Genomic DNA, 15,877 nt, shown 5'->3' on the forward strand with positions numbered 1-15,877 from the left:
AACTGCCCCTTATAGATGGGCCCTCCTTGGCACCCATATATATATATCCTCAACTACATATTGCTTCTTTCCTCATGGTCACCAGGGAGTCCAACTAGCAGGTAGCTGGGTAGTAAATATGGAGGTGAGGCAATTCCACTGATAAAACCATATCTGTCTCCAATGTTGAACCAAGGACTTCGGTGGGTTTTTGGGAGCTATAGTACCATACCCACAGAAATAGTTGCCAGGCCATATTACCAGCCAGGGGTTGCTTCCTAGGATGATGGCCAAGAGAACTGAATTGGAAGACTAACCAAACTGGGAACCCAGTCACTCCCAGGCTGGTGAGCTTATCTGCCCATCTCAGCAGGTAGTATAGACGGCTGTGGGTGGAAAGTAGATCCTATCTCATCTGTCTCCATATTGATCATTCCTCTCCATTATGGCTGCAGAGCACGGACTGGAAGCAGGGCAGGTTTTCTGGAGGTACTGCTATTCCCAAGGATCTTTGGCTTGGGGTGCTGGTTCCCAGGAGAGATGGTGGCTGAGATGCCTGCCACCTGCCATCCACCACCTCTTTTCTCTCCCCCAGGGTGCTCTGTTGGTATTAAAGGGTAGCAGAAAACTGGTCAAGTCTCATTTTAAACTCCTAGAACTCACACAGAGTGAGTCTTCATTCAACTTGCTACTGTGAGTAACCCTAATTCAACAACTCATCATGAAAACAATCAACAGATCTTTCAGCTGAAGAGGAGCCCCTGTCTCTATCCCCTGGAATCCAAGGCCAGCCTGGCAGAGAGTGAAAGTGACTTGTCCAAGGATGCACATTTACTGACATCTCTATCTCCCACCTTTAAAGACCCTAAGGACAGCACTGACCTGCTCCTTCAATGACATCACCGAGTTGTGGGGAGGGGGACAGGATGCATACAAAACTGCTCAGCCTCTTTCCAGGACTTTTTGTTACTGGAAAAGTAGTAGAGTTTTCTGTTGTAAAAAACCCAATTCTCTAGATATCTCTTCATGAGGATATGTGGCGTGGGGGAGATGGATAAAAAATGAGGAGAAGGGCTGAGACTTGGCTTCTGACCCCCATGAGGACTGGGAGGAAGACGGGGACCAAAGCTAGGTCAGAGTGAGACAGAGTCCATGTATGCTTGCCTGGTGAGAAGCTCTCTGGGAGCCAGGGTGGGACAGACAGGGAGGGTGCCTGGTGGCTCAGGATGGAGGAACTTCCCTTGTCCTTTCTCTGAGGGACAGTCAGGAGGAGTGATAGACTGCAGGCATTTTGGACACCTCCACAGGGGAACCTAGAAATAGAGACCTGGAAGGACTGGTAGGGTGAGGGTCAGGGTCAAGGGTACCACAGTCGTGGTAGCTGGTGCAACACTCACTGATTTTCAGCCTCAGGTTTGTCTTGAAGGCATTGAACCTCTCAAAATTTGCTTTCCACATCTGTCCATCTGAAGTCTGGTATTCATTTTTATGCCAAAGATCGGCAACCAAAGTGCCACAGGGTCAGAAGGAGAGAAGCTCCAGTCGGGGAGGGTCTTCTGGGGTCAGGGTGGAGGGGTTAATTTAATCACTAGGATCATAGATTTAAAGTTGGACTCAACTTGTCTTCATTGGACACATCTAGCAAGTGAAGCCAAGAGAGGTTAAATGAATTTCATTTTCATTGTAAATAAGAGCTGGTACAAATGCTGCATTTAAGGGGGTGCGTGGGAAGAAGGAACAATACAAATATATACCCTTACCAGATGGAGTTAATAAGGCGTTTGAAAGATGATGGTGATAAGACATAAAGGAGTTCCACAGTGGTGATAGTATTTTAGGCTACAAGTTCTATAGAAAATCTACAAAGGGCAGGATAGAGTTTTGTTTAGTATACTAGGTGGAAGGAAGTATCATAGACACCCTCTGACAATGACGGTACTCATTTAGAAAACAGAAACATTTGTTTTATACTAGGCACGATTTCGAGGTCCACATCTTTTAGTTAGGCGGGAAGAGGAAATGTTGCTTCTTTAATATGTTTGCATTTTTTCTTAATCCATATTTTTCATATCCATATTTTTCCTTAATCCATATTTCCATATGATACCACTGAATAAGTCTTGCAGCAGTCTTACTAGGATATTACAGAACAGTGGGCATGTTTCAGAGTTCGCACCATTTATCTTCCCTTGGCATTTAGTGGTTTGCCCTGCACCGATGATCAAAAAGCAGTAATTGGTCCCACTCTGGGAGACACGCTTCTCTCTGCTGACGGCCATTGCCCCATCCTTCATTCCCCACCTTGTCTCTGGAGATTTAGCTGGCCCTTCCCTGTTACAAAAAAGAGCCTGCTTTTTAGTCTTGAGGCAATATAATGTCTCCTCAGGACCATACGGTCCCCTCTTCTGCTGCAAAAAAGTTGGGAGTCTAATCGCAATTGCTCAGAGCCCCCAGTTAGGAAAATTCATAACATTTAGGCAAAGGTTTGGCTCTCCGCCTTAATTCAAATTTGTAAGTATCTTGAACCCCTGACTAACTCTCTTTTTCCCATCAGTGGCCCTTCTTAGTTTCAATTCCATGAATGACCTGCTTTCCCCCAGACAAGTTGATCACCTGAAATCTCATCACCATCTCAACTACCCCCAGATTGGAGGGCTGGAGGTAGACTACTAAACTCCTCCCAAAGCCTTCCTTTATAGAGGACTCAAAACTTTCCAGGTAATTCTCCATTTTCCATCAGTTGCTCTGCTTGATTTAGATTCTGCCTGACATTATGCTCTTGAGGAATCTGTATGTGCGCCAAGAAGCAACAGTTAGAACCAAACAAGGAACGACTGATTGGTGTAAGATTGGAAAAGAAGTTTGACCAGGCTGTGTGTCATCCCCTTATTTATTTAACTTATATGCAGAGTACATCATGAGAGAGGCCAGACTGGAGGAATCAAAAGCTGGAATTAAGGTTGCCAGGAGAAATATCAACAATCTCAACTACGCAGATAATTCCAATCTAATGGCAGAAAGTGGAGAAGAGTTAAGAAGTCTCTTGATGAGGGTGAAAGAGGAGAGTGTAAGAGCTGGCTTGAAGCTTAACATCAAAAAAACTAAGATCTTGGCAACTGGTCCCAGCACTTCCCAGCAAATGGAGGGAGAAGAAATGGAAGCAGTGTCAGGTTTTATATTCTTAGGCTCAAAGATCACTGCAGATGGTGACTACAGCCATGAAACTAGAAGACAATTGCTCCTTGGAAGGAAAGCTATGGTAAATCTGGACAGCATACTAAAAACAAGAGACATCACCTCACTAACAAAGATCTGCATAGTCAAGGCTATGGTTTTTCCAGTAGCAATGTTTGGCTGTGAGAGTTGGACTATAAAGCTGATTGTTGCAAAATTGATGCTTTCGAATTGTGGGACTGAAGAAGACTTTTGAGAGTCCCTTGGATGGCGATGAGATTAAATCAGTCAATACTTAAAGAAATGAATTCAGGCTATACGCTGGAAGGTCAAATACTAAAGCAGAAGTTTAAATACTTTGGCCACATAATAAGAAGATGGGACTCATTGGAAAAGACCCTGATGTTGGGAAAGACTGAAGGCAGAAGGAGAGGGGACAGCAGAGGATGAGATGGAGAGAGGGTGTCATAGAAGCAACAACATGAGCTTGGACAGACTTTGAGAGATAGTAGAGAATGGAAGGGTCTTATGTGCTATGGTCCATGGTGTCATGAAGAGTCAGACATGGCTGAACAACAAAACACATCAGACCCCAAGGGCTGCTCTTTTGTGTATTGTCCTCTATTCCTCTATTAGATTGTAAGCTCCTTGAAGGCAAGGGTCTATCTTTTTCTTATTTGTACTCCCAGCACTTAACACAGTACTTGGCACATAGTAGGTGCTCTATAAATATTTCTTAAATTGAATTGGCCTCTTTAAGATTCAAATAAAATTCAAGTTACCAGAAACATTTGAGTAAAGAAGTGAACAGAATATTTTATGATGGAGAGGCACTTTGAGGGAAATCTGGGGAAAGAGAAGACCTTTTCTTGGAACTCGCCTCAGTTCTGAAAAAGGTGGCTACAGCTGGTGGCTTTAACCTGTGTCTTCTGCCCTGAGATGCCTGTAAGTCCAGTGGTCCTCCTTTATTTCTCTCTTCTCTGCCACAGTTCCATCCTACTTTTCTTTCTCTTTTCTCCTATTGCCCCTATGCTACTGATTCTTTCTGCTCAGCTCATCTAGTCTTAGACAGGGCTGAGGAAGCTACTGCTTACACATTAAGCAGTCTCTAAAAAAATCCAAGGCATCATCCAATCCTTCCTTCCTAGTCAAAGTTTATGTAGTCTGGTCTGGTGCCTCTTGGAGGTTAAGTGAGTTTCCCAAGATCACAGGAAGTGAAAGACAGAGCCAGAGTTTGAACCCAGACTTTAATTCCAGATCTAGGGTCCCTCCCATGTCTTATGAATTAGGTGTGTGCATATAGAAGTGTGGGCCACTAGGGGGCACAGTGTATAACAAAATTGTCGGCGCTGGAACAGATAGCTAGAACCAGAAACTTAGTTCGAGTTTGCTAGCAAGAGAGTCCCACCTACATGGCTAAAGACTCCCTGAAGGAGCAAAAGGACAAGGCTTATACAGCCTCAGTTTGGCAATAGGTAAATTGGGTAGCCACAGTGCATGTAGGAGTCAGGAAGACTCATCTTTCTGAGTTCAACTCTGGCCTCAGACACTTACTAGCTGTGACCCTGGGCCAGCTACTTAACCCCATTTGCCTCAGTTTTCTTATCTGTAAAATGAGCTGGAGAAGGAAATGGCAAACCACTCTAGCATCATTGCCAAGAAAACCCCAAATGGGGTCATGAAGAGTAGGACACTACCGAAAAACAATTGAATAACAACAGCAAATATATGAGTACCCACATAAATTTGAGAAGCCCATATAATTCCCAGGAGCATAGCAGTGAGGCTCAGCTCCAAAGTTTACACCATTTTGTACAATGAGGTGGCATTCTTTAGTTACTTAAATGGAGTTTCTCTTTCTATATCTTCCCACAGAATAATATTCTGATCTGTTGATACCATACTAAAATTTTTTTTATTGATAATATACTGAAATGTTGATGATTTGTTTTATATCTTACAATTTTTACTGGTTATTAATTGTTTCAATTAATTTCTTAATTAACACGTTAGTGTTCTCTATGCAAACCATCTATTCACATAAAAAAATAATAACTCTCATTCTGCTTTACATAGCTTATTCCTTCAATTTCTTGTTATTGTCTTGATATAGTTAGCATTTCTATCACTATATCAAATAATAAGGTTGATAATGGTGATGATAGATATCCTTGCTTTACCTGTGATCTTACTGGAAAGGCCTCATTTAGCCCCATTTCCATTAATTCTAGCATCTTCCTGGCTTGTCCTTCATAAACTATACTGGCTATCATCACATCCATGCCAAACAATTTTGGCTCTCAGTTTTAGGTGGATTCTACTTGCCATATGAACGAAACTTACATTTATTCCTATGATTTCAAGCGTTTAAAAAATGGGTATTGTATTTTTCAAAAGCCTTTTCTCCATCTATTGATAGAATCATATTATTTTTGCTATTCTTTATATCAATATGGTCAGTTGTCCTTATATCCATATCCTAATATTGAACCAACACTATATTCCTGGTTTAAAGTTAACCTGGTCATATATTTTTATATGTTGCTATACGTAACCTGCTTCTTAATAATTTATTTAAAATGTTTTTGTCAAAATCCATTAAGGACCTTGGTCTACAGCTTTCTCCCTCTGTTTTGACTGTGTCTGGTCCACATATCATAACCACATTTGCATCACAAAAGGAATTTGGTAGGATTCCTTCTTTTTCTACTTTTGGAAAGAGTTTGTATCATATAGGAATTCATTTTTGTCTTATTTTTTGATAGAATTCACTTCCAAAACTATCTGGTCCCCAAATTTTGGTGTGTCTTTATCTTTAATGAATTAACATAACTTCTTCTTTGATCAACCAATTCTTTGGGATTAAATTGCTCAGTCTCCAATCTATTATTAATTTTTTTTCAACATATATGTACAGAATATAATTTGATTGCCAGTAAAGGAAGAGCTTAATATTTCTACTTTTTCATTTATAATGTTTCTATTCCCTAATAAATGTTCAATCATTATGAAGTGCCACATGCAGCTGAGAGAAGTATGTACAATTCTTTCTATTTCCATTCAATAATCACCAGAGGCCTAGCATATCTAACTTTTCTAAAATTCTTTTCTGTTCTTTAGCTTCTTTCTTGTTTATTTTTTTATTGGCATTGTCTATGTCTGAAAATGACATAGTGAGGTCCTCTACTCTTACAGTTATACTTTCTATTTCTCATTTCGATCCCTTTAGCTTTTCCTTTAAGTATTTAGATGCTATGCCATTCCTTGCATTGGTGATAATGATTCATTGTCTACAGTATTTTTTAGCATAATGCAGTTTCCCTGCTTATCATTTTTAATTCAACCTTTTAGGCTATTTTTCTTGTTACACTGTCTATGATCATGATTGGTACTCCTGATTTTTTAGTTCCGCTGAAGTATAATAGATTGCGCTCTAGCTCCTTCTTTTAACACTGTGTGAGTCTGGAGGGGAGGAAGGCAAAATCGGAACCACAATCATTTTGTAACATCTTGATGGACTGATTTCTCAACCATCTGCTGGTCCAGTAGTGGAAAGTCTCCAAACTCTATGGAAGGACCACCAAACTACGTAGTCTTGCCAATTCTGAATTGCTGCATCTGAAAGGAGCTCCAGAGCAACTTCATCAACCTCCTCTCCCTTCCTGCTCCTCGTGCCAGACCACAACTTTCCTGGGTTAATAAATAAAATAAAAAATACTTAAATAAAAATAAAAGTAATAAAAATTAAATATAAATAAATTTAAAATATTAAATAAAAACAAAATTAATAATTGAATAAAATAAATTAATTAAATACATTTTAAAAACTTTAATAAAAAACTCAAGAGAAGAGCAAATGGTGCCACATTGGTTCTTGGTACGATCTTGGGACCACCATACTGGGGTAAGTGTATCAGAAGTGAAGCCAAGGATATGAAGGGTAATACATTTCATGCATTCCCTTGCGCAAAAGGAGAAGTAGCTGTCATGCCATGGCCCTATCTGGATGCACACTTGAAGCACCACAGCATCCTTGTCCCCAGGCCTCTCAAGACCTCACAAGCACTACCGAATATCTTTTAATAAATCTCATACAAAAACCTAAGTCTTATGTGTGGACTCCTTTCCTGTTCTTCACCCCATTTTAGATGCCGTTTGTCATATAATCACTCATTTGAAGAGGCCATGCCACCAAGTATAGGCATCAAAGAATACAGGAGAACTTGATTAAACTCCTTTTTTAATTTTAAACCCCTAAAATTCACACAGAGTGAGTTCTCGTTTAGCTACAATGATTGAGCCTAATTCAGCAACTCATTATGAAAACCCTCAAGAAACCCATTAGCTGAAGGGGAACCTCGATCCCTGTCCCTGAAATCTAAGGCCAGCCTGGCAGAGAGGGCGAACGAGCTGCCCATGGAGGCACAATTTACTGACATCTCTGCCTCCCATCATTAAGGCTCTTGAAGACAACTCTGATCTGCTCTTCCAGTGAGGTCACTGATGTCAGGTGGAAAACAAGAGAGTTGCAGAATCATTCAGCCTTATACCAGGAATTCTTGTTACTGCCAAAGTAGTAGAGATTTTTGTTATAAAAAAACTCAATTCTCTGGATATATATGCTTAGAGATTCCTTAAAGAAAGGGGAATAAGAATGGTGATAGACAGAGGCAGGAACTATGCAGGGTCCCCCAAGATACCTGGGAAGAAGACAGGGACCAAAGCTGCCTGGTGAAAAGCAGGCATACCTCAGAGACATTGCAGGTTCAGTTCCAGACCCACCACAAGAAAGCAAATACCCCAAGAAAGTGAGTCATACAAATCTTTTGGTTTCCTGATGCATATAAAAGTTATGTTTATGTTATACTGTACTCTATCAAGTGTGCAATGGTATTATATCTAAAAAAAACAGCCTACCTTAATGAAAAAAACTTTTATTGCTAAAAAAAAAATACAACCATCATCTGAGCCTTCAATTAGTCATAATCTTTTTGCTGGTGGAGGGTCTTGCCTCAGCATTGATGGCTGCTGACTGGTAGTGGTGGTCACTGAAGGTTAGGGTGACTGTGGCAATTTCTTTCTTTTTTTTTTTTTTGGCAATTGGGGTTAAGTGACTTGCCCAGGGTCACACAGCTAGTAAGTGTCAAGTGTTTGGTCTGAGGCCGGATTTGAACTCAGGTCCTCCTGACTTCAGGGCCGGTGCTCTATCCACTGCATCATCTAGCTGCCCCCTACTGTGGCAATTTCTTAACAAGACAACATGAAGTTTGCAATATGGATTAACTCTTCCTTTCACGAAGGATTTCTCTCTAGTATCTGGTGCTGTTTGATAGCATTCTACCCACAGCAGAACTTCTTTCAAAATTGGAGTCAATCCTCTCAAGCCCTGCCACTTCTTTATCAATTAAGTTTATGTAGTATTATTCAATATTGTTGTGTCTCAAGGAATAGGGAGGCCCAAGGAGAGGGAGAGAGATTGGGGACTGGCTGGTCAGTGGAGCAGTTGGAACACACACACCATTTATAAGTGAAGTTTCCTCTCTTACATGGGCACAATTCCTGGTGCTCTAAAACAATTACAATAATAACAGCAAAGCTCACTGATCACAGATCACCATAACAGGTAATAATGAAAAAGCTGGAAATATTGTGCGAATCACCCAAATGTGACAGAGACATGATATGATGTGAGCACATGTTGTTGGAAAAGTGGTGTGGATAGACTTACTCGACTCAGGGTTGCCACGAACTTTCAAATTGCAAAAAACACAATATCTGCAAAGCACAATAAAATGAGGTATGCTTGCACTCACTGATTTTCTGCTTCAGGTCAGCCGTGGAGATATTGAACCTGTCATGATTCGCTTTCCACATCTGCCCACCCGAAGTCTGGCACTCATTTTTACACCAAAAATCTGCGACCAGAGTACCACAGGATCAGGAGAGAAGACCCAGGATCCCCAGGTGAGGGTGTCTATTAAATTCCTAGAATCATCGATTTAGGGATGGGCGGGACCTCAGGCCCCTTCTCATCCAACTCCTTCATTGAACCGATCCAGCAGCGGAGGCCAGGAGAAGTCAATGAATTTTTTAAAACGAGCACAAGTTTATTTAATGTTATATTTAATGCCAACAGCACAATACACATATATAATCTTGATTACGGGCGGCTAGGTGGCACTGTAGTGGACAGAACACTGCTCTTGGAATTAATAAGACTCATCCCCGAGTTCAAATTCAACCACTTACTAGCTGTGTGACCCTGGGCAAGTTACTTAACCCTGCTGGCCTCAGTTTCCTCCTCTGTGAAATGAGCAGGAGAAGGAAATGGAGAACCACTCTAGTATCTCTGCCAAGAAAACCCCAAATAGAATCACAAAGAGTAGGACACAACTGAAAAAAATGACTGAATAACAACAAAAACCTTGAGTGAGCTCCAGGGGTTTGAAAGGTAATGGGGTTGGGGCAGCTGGTGGTGCAGTGGATAGAGCACTGGCCCTGGAGTCAGGAGAACCTGAGTTCAAATCCAGCCTCAGACACTTGACACTAGCTGTGTGACCCTGGGCAAGTCACTTAACTCCAATTGCCTCACCAAAAAAAAGAAAAAAAGATAATGGGGTTTACGCATGAAGCAGCCCCACAACATAAGTGGCATTTTAGGCTGCCAATGCTAAAGAAAATCTACAAAGGGAAGGATGGAATTTTGTTCTGAATACAAGGTGAGGGGAAGCCAAGAGGTGAAGGTGAGGAGGGAGGGAGAGAATTCCAGGAATGAGGGACAGCCTGGGAAAATGTCTAGAGCGTCTTATGCCAGGCAGAGAGGCCAGTGTCGAAGGGTCATATAGTAAGTGGCAACGGGGAAGGGAGAGTATACCATAAGGAGACTGGAAAGGTAGGAGGAGGTCAGCTTTGAAAGGCTTTAAAAGCCAAAGAGGGGATTTTAGAGTTGATCCTGGAGGCAATACGAGACCAATGGAGTTTATTGAATAGAGAAGTGACATGGCCAGACCTGTGCTTTAGGAAAATTACTCGGATAACTGAGTGGCGGATGGAATGGGATGAGGAGGGACTTGTGGCAGGCAGAACCACCAGCAAAAGGCATCCAGGTGTAAGGCAAAGAGCACCTGCCCCAGGGTGGGGGCAATGTTGGAGGGAAGATGAGATGAATACCAGAAATGTTACAGAGGTCAAACATACAGTACTTGATAACAGATTGAATTTGTCCCAATGCCAAGAAAGGAGAAGCGATTCTATTTTGTCTGTAGTTCCTCTGTTTTGTCTCTGGCCCTGTGTGGCAGCCCCTGACCTAGTTTCCAACCTTCTTTTCTGCTGAAATAGCGAATATCCAGAACGGTCCTGTCTATTAGGGAAGGGTTAAGAGAAACAACCCAAACAATTGCCTTTCCCATTCCATACCCCCAACCTCACCCTCAAGACCCCAGTAAGAAGCCCTATCCAATCAAGAGGTGACCCCCACCCAATTTTTGCTGTTGTTGTCCAGTCATGGCTGACTCCTCATGACCCCACTTGAGGTTTTCTTGGCAAGGATACTGGAGTGGATTGCCGTTTCCTTCTCCAGATCATTTTACAAGTGTGGAAACTGAGGCAAACAGGGTTAAGTGACTTGCCCAGAGTCACACAGCTGCAAGTGGGGCCAGATTTGAACTCAGCAAGATAAGTCTTCCTGACTTCTAAATACACTGTGGCTGCCCAATTTACCTCCTGCCAAATCGAGCCTATGTAAGCCTTGTTCTTTTGCTCCTTCAGGGAGTCTTCACCCATGTAGGTGGGACTCTTGCTAGTAAATTCAATAAACCTTTGTGGGTTCCTAATTTTCTAGTTCTGGTTCTGATATGTTCCAGCACCGACAATTTCACCCCCAGAGGCTTCTCCAGAATTCTTGGCATGGTAACTGATCCAGTCAGGACTTATATACAAATAATCCCCGGGTAGAGGGAACCTTGACCTATGTCCGCTGCTATGGGAACTCACCTTAGGCAAGACTTTCCTCCTTCTTTAACATCAGTCTCTGTGGTTTGACTAGGGAAAGAGGTTTGGAGCCAGGAATGTTTTATGGAGAAAGAGGGTTGGGAGGCAAGACTCACACAGAATAGTTACCAATGTCAAAGAAATAGTTACCAGGCTTGTAACCAAGAGGGTCAGGGAAGCATGAAGGATTCTCAGGGCCTGGGGAACTGGACTTTCCTTCTCTCTGAAGGTTATTTCTGTAAGAGCAGAGGGAGAAAATAAAGACAAGATCAAATTCTTTTTCTTAGAAATGTACTTTAGCAGCAGTTAATAAAAGTAAATAAAAATTTTAGAGCTGGAATTCAAACTTCGTTCCTGTGATTCCGATTTTAGTACTCTTTTCATGGTACCTGATAAGTGCTATACCAAGGAATTTCGGGGAGGGGGGAATGAAGCTCTTGATTATCTGAATGATTTAAGTCAGAACAGTATTGGAAACAGGCTTCTATATATTTTAACTTGGATTCTGTTATGTGCCTCACTGACTTTGCTGATCACTGACCTGGATTTACTAAGATCAGTCTGGTCTTAGGGGCTTACCTCCATTGGGTGACAGACACAAAGCTCTGAGCTCACAGCATAAACACCCATCTAAACATTCCCCTTCCCATCCAGCCCCTGAGCCAGTGCCTGATAAGGTCCAATGATTGCTAAATGTTGCCTCTGAGAGCATGATGCAGGTCTCAGAAGTGGGGGACATTGATAGGTAAGATAGCCACTGTGAGGAAGTAAGACTCCTTCATGTACCTAAAGAAGGACCCAAGTCCCATCTTTGGGCTGCTGCAAACTTCTAGGGCTCACACCCTAGCACTTGACACTTAACCCTTTGAGATCAGCAATGAACTCAGAGTCAGAGACTCCCTATGTTAACATGCCTCAGTGGGAAGTGATCAGCTTCCCATGTCTCCATTCAGCTCATTTGGGAATAACGTAGACTACAGCCCCAAATAGGTCTCCCTTAGTTCTCCTTCAGATTCATTTCCTGCTGTGGCTGGTGAAGAATTTTGAAAGATTATTCATTTAGAAAATATTTGCTGCTAAATGTTTAGGAGATGAGACGACACCCAGTTCAGTAATACAGAAGCTCTTGCAGGAGCAGGGCTATGGGGTGAGGAAACAGCCCAATCATGAAAGTAGAAAGATTGTGACATAAACCCCAGGCTCCCCCAGGCTCCCACCTTTTCCTGGCAAAGAGCAGCTTCCTACCCATTGAGAGTCCTGGGCACCGTTCAGAATGATTAACGGAAGGGTGATACAAGCCAGAGAACAAACCAGTATGTGGCCTGCGATCTGTCAGGATGCTGAAGTATGGAGCGGCTTGGGTGAGAGCAAAGCACTCGCTCAGGAGAAGGAGGGAGCAAGATGTTAAGGGAAGGAATGTTGGATGAGAGTCAGAGGACCTCAACCCAACTATGTCCTGCCAGGGTGACCTTGGACCCAGCTGGTCACCATTGAGGGCCAAATGTTCTCATCTGCAAGATGAAGCGTTTAACGTATTAGTCAATTGAATATTTCTTAAGTACCCACTTGGTGCCAGGCACTGTGCTGAGCCCTGGGGATACAAATAAAGGAAAAAGACAGTCCCTACTTTTCAAGAAACTCAATCCTAATGAAAGAGATGATCTCCAAGGTCTTTTTGCTCTCTTTTGTCATCCCGTGACAGAAAGAAAGGATAATAACAAGGACTGGAATCCATGCAGCCCTTAAAGTGCATTTTTTATTAGCTCCTCACAACGGCCATGAGCCATACAGCCATTATCTGGCAAGGTAAGATTTGAATCTGAGTCCTCCTGACTCAAAGTTCAGCACTCAGCCTACATGCCTTCTTCCTTTAAGCAAGACAGAAGGAAAGAGTAAAGCTAAAGAGGCCAGAGAAATGGAAAGAAAGGAGGGAAAATATGGAAATAAAGTAAGATCCATGCTTTGTTTCACCCTTCCTTTCTCCCTTCCCCCCAGGCAAAGAAACAGTATCTCCCCAAGCCTTGCCCATCAGTTCAGGGACAGCCCTGCCTCTCTCTAGGGCTATCCCCTCACTCAGAATCTATATGATGAGAACACTTAGAAGTTAATCTGTCACTCTGAGATAGACACAAGTCTAGGCTCTAAACCATTGCAGATAGTGAGGCGTCCTTCCTGAAGATCACTCCCTTCTCCCTTTGGCGGCCATGTTCATTCTGCCAGGAAAATCCTCATACTCTGAATTCCATTCAGTTCAACAAGTGTGTTTAAAGTAATTAGAAAATTGGCACAGTGGATAGAATGCCAGACTTTGAGTCAAGAAGACATATAAAAGCTCAGACAGGTCACTTAATCTCTCTGTGCCTTAGTTGCCACATCCATAAGATGAGAGGGTTGAACTCAATTGACTTGCAAGTTCCATTACAGCTGTAAATCTATAATCCTTTATTCTAGGTTATGGGGCTGGGCCTCAAAGACACAAAGACAAAATTAATCTCTTTTCATCTCATTTCATTAGCTCTCAGCTCTAGGCCCTTTCCTTGGCTATCCTCCGTTCCTGGAATGCTCTCCCTCTTCTGCTCCCACCACCAACCCTGGCTTCCTTTAAGTCCCAATTAAAAGCTCATCTTCTTCGGGAAGCCTTTCCCAACCCCAATTAATTCCAGTGCTTGCCCTCTCTTCTTTATTTCTCATTACATATATTGTATCTAGCTCGTTTGTACATATTTGCTTGATTATCGCCTACTCCATAAGATTGTAATGTAAGCTCCTTGAGGGCAGGGACTGTCTTTTGCCTCTTTTTTGTATCCTTGGTGCTTAAGACAGTGCCTGGCATATAGTAAGTATTTGTTGTCTTTGTCCTTTGTTCTATGAGGACTATGATATCAGGAAGGTGATGTCATGACTTGCAAACAAATTTAAGTAAGACAGGGCTCTACAAAGTCATCAGCTTCACTTTCTCCTCTGGAGCCATCTGAGTCCAGTGGCAAGATATAGATCAGGGTGACAGAGATGGTCCCAGATGCAGTGGGAAGCCTAGGCCTTTTCAGCTGATCTTTCCCAGGTCTCAGTTTGTCTGAGGCCAACACCCACCCAGTGATTAAGGCTAGGTAAAAAATGAAGCAAAGAATGTCTTCTTTTACTTAGTCAAAAAAAATCAATCTGGGAGGGGAAAACCCTCAGGGTTTCTGGCCAAAACAGAAACAATTGCTATTTATACTGACTCTGTTAAATGATTGACTGACAGTGATTTCATTAATTTCTGCTGCCTTCTGTCCAAGATATCCACCCATGTGAAGTAATTTTGAGAGCATAACATACTCCTAAGCTATCAGTTTTACTTCCCTATTCACTGACCAAAGGGTATTTCCCCAAACAAGTCAGCTCTTTCCCCAACCTCTTCTCCCTATGCCTATTAACAGACATTGAAACATATTTACTTTTTTTTTTTACCATAAACATCTCTTGTGTTCTTATTTTGCTTCAATTATAATGAGGGCAGGGGTTACCTGGAGAATTAGAAATATTTTAATTGGATCATATAACCAAACCTCTGCCTGGATGTTAGGAATTTTCCTAACTGGGGGCTCTGAGCTATTAACATTCTGTCAATACATTTTCCTCTGATATAAATGAAAGAAAATAATCCTGTGGAAATGATGGCCATTATCTGGGCTGAAAGCTGTTGTATAAGGTCTGAGTAATTAGCTCTTCAGCCTCTGGTATGAGAAATGGGGACGTGGAAGTTGGGGAGGAAAGATACTGGTGGGGCTTTGATGAGATTCAGCTATGACCTCTTTCAGAAGAGAGAAACTGCTAGAACTAAGCGCTGTCCACAGCATCACATACTGGTGCTACCCTATGAACTGACTTTTACCTAATGAATTAACCTTTTACATATTCAGTAGTAGTCTTCTTCTTCTCCACAGAAGCATGCCACTGCCACTACCACACCACCTCAGATTTGACAGAATAAGCTAAAAAGAATCAGTGGCACAGGAGCACCTGGCAAAAGGAGAAACCAAAAGTAGAGACTGAAAGAAGGGTTGAGCTATGACCAAAAAGGGAAAAAATCAAGGTGAGCCATTGACCCCCAAAAGTATCTCAGAGCAGAAGAAATGGCTGAAGTTACCGGTTATACTCCCCCTTTTTGAGGAGTGAGAGAAGTTCCAAAAAAAATCTGCTCTTTCCCCAAATTCCTCTCCCCATGCCTGTCCAGTAACAGATCCTAAAATAAATACAGTCTGCTCACTTCTTTTATTTAAATGTCTCCTGTATCCTCATTTTTTGTCAAAAAATAAAGAGACCAGGGCTTAGCTAAGGATAAAAATTGAAATTAGAACTGAGAGCCAAACCTCTCACTATATTATGTGTTATAGATTTTAGGAATTTTCTTAACTAAGGGCACTGAGCCACTGGGATTGCTACAGCAATAGCTTTTCATCGGATATAAATTCATTAAATATGCATATAGGAGACAAAATCAAAGCAATAACATCAGTAGATTAGATAAAATATCCACCTTGTGTGCATAAAATTAACAACAGTTAGTTAACAAACTATGCAATACACCTACATTATGTACAACTATATGATGACACTAATATAAAGCAAACAAAGAGAGAAAAACAATAAAATATAAGTATATTGGAAATGCAGCAATTATCAAGTGAATCAATGACTATATAAGTAGATACACGCAAGATTCATATTGCACGTAAACATTAGCATTACCATC

Source organism: Phascolarctos cinereus, unplaced genomic scaffold, assembly GCF_003287225.1.
Source record: "Phascolarctos cinereus isolate Bilbo 61053 unplaced genomic scaffold, phaCin_HiC Scaffold_2;HRSCAF=192, whole genome shotgun sequence".
NCBI classification, from domain to species: domain Eukaryota; kingdom Metazoa; phylum Chordata; class Mammalia; order Diprotodontia; family Phascolarctidae; genus Phascolarctos; species Phascolarctos cinereus.